This window comes from Odontomachus brunneus, unplaced genomic scaffold (assembly GCF_010583005.1).
Source record: "Odontomachus brunneus isolate Ranch 3 - 2012 unplaced genomic scaffold, Obru_v1 Obru_scaffold_004, whole genome shotgun sequence".
NCBI classification, from domain to species: Eukaryota; Metazoa; Arthropoda; class Insecta; order Hymenoptera; family Formicidae; genus Odontomachus; species Odontomachus brunneus.
Window position 1 is genome coordinate 2033378 of NW_022639454.1, and position 1772 is coordinate 2035149.

At 33.6% G+C, this 1772-nt stretch overlaps 1 protein-coding gene and 1 long non-coding RNA gene across 5 annotated transcripts in view; one reads left to right on the plus strand and one right to left on the minus strand.

The window, feature by feature from the left end:
* LOC116845066 (transcription factor AP-2-epsilon) overlaps positions 1-1772 on the plus strand; it is a 188424-nt gene that overhangs the window by 157589 nt on the left and 29063 nt on the right. The gene's annotated exons all lie outside the window — the stretch shown is intronic.
* The window catches only part of LOC116845181, a 90928-nt gene that overhangs the window by 58231 nt on the left and 30925 nt on the right, over positions 1-1772 (minus strand). The window lies entirely within an intron of this gene.

Here is a 1772-nt window from a genome sequence, read left to right on the forward strand (position 1 = left end):
AAAGTAACACGCATAATATATAAAAAATTAACACAAGAATTTAACACTTGAATATCCAGACTAGACACTCATCCCATGCTCCTAAACAGCTTGATTCCAATCAGTTATGTGATTTATACATTTTCTTCAAGTGATATTGAGTCCCGATAAATTATGTGGTGCAACATGGAAAAAATCAGAACCTTTTGATATTAGAATCTTATTAATAACAAGAATTGATTAGGATCTTAATAATCAGGAGCTTGTTAATAAATACACACTGTAAAAATTGATGTGTTAAATTTAACATTTCATGTGTCTCAAATCATTCGCTCTCATTTATGTATAAATTTAACACATAACAAATGTAGTAAAAAGTAACACGCATAATATATAAAAAATTAACACAAGAATTTAACACAAGAATTTAACACTTGAATATCCCGACTAGATACTCATCCCATGCTCCTAAACAGCTTGATTCCAATCAGTTATGTGATTTATACATTTTCTTCAAGTGATATTGAGTCCCGATAAATTATGTAGTGCAACATGGAAAAAATCAGAACCTTTTGATATTAGAATCTTATTAATAACAAGAATTAATTACGATCTTAATAATCAGGAGTTTGTTAATAAATACACACTGTAAAAATTGATGTGTTAAATTTAACATTTCATGTGTCTCAAATCATCCGCTCTCATTTATGTATAAATTTAACACATAACAAATGTGGTAAAAAGTAACACGCATAATATGTAACAAATTAACACAAGAATTTAACACTTGAATATCGTCAGGAATCACAGTTTGTGTTAAATTGATATTTGTATAATGTTGAATTATACTAAAATAAAACGTTACTTTAACATTTGAGAGAAGTATTAATCTACGTTTTGATGAAATGAAAATGTTAAATTGACATAATCTATGTCTGACATATTAAATATGTCAATTTAACACAACCTGTGATTCCTAACGGTATTCAAGTGATAAATTCTTGTGTTAATTTTTTCCATATTATGCGTGTTACTTTTTAACACATTTGTTTTGTGTTAAATTTACATAAATGAGAGTGGATGATTTGGAACACATGAAATGTGTTAAATTTAACACATCAGTTTTTACAGTGCACGAAAGAAAAAGCCTGGTATTCAATATCGAATCTGATTAGCACAACCAGATTTATGTATGGGTCAACCATGTTTTTTACGTGTATTACACATCACACTGAGAGAAAAAAATTATTGTTACAACTGAAATTATGGTTGTTTTCGGCTTCAACCATATGTTTTAGTTATAAATGTCGTTTATGTATGAATATTGGATATATGATTGGGATCAAGCTGATTAGGAAAGCACAGGATAAATTTCTAGTCGGGATGTATCGCGTTTCCGGCGGTGCCTTCCTCCGCGTCGGACACGCGAAATTTCGAAATATCGGGATACAGCACGCGCCCCTCGTCCGTCGCGCGAAGATGAAGAGTTCCGAGTTATAAGTTGACCATCTCTTTGCCATGTAATAACGCGCTTTGTCCGGGCCCCAAGGCACGATATTAAGCATTCCAGGGCAACGATGCAATAATGCGGGGCTATCGATGTGCATAGCAACTAAAACAGGAACGGTAAGGGCGAATTTAAAATATTCGCCGAAGATATTGCCCTGATCACGGTTACGCACTCACATTCACGCACACGCACGCTCATGCCACTCGCACACATACATAGATACGGACAGAGCGAGAGAGAGAGAGAGAGAGAGAGAGAGAGAGAGAGAGAGAGAGAGAGAGAG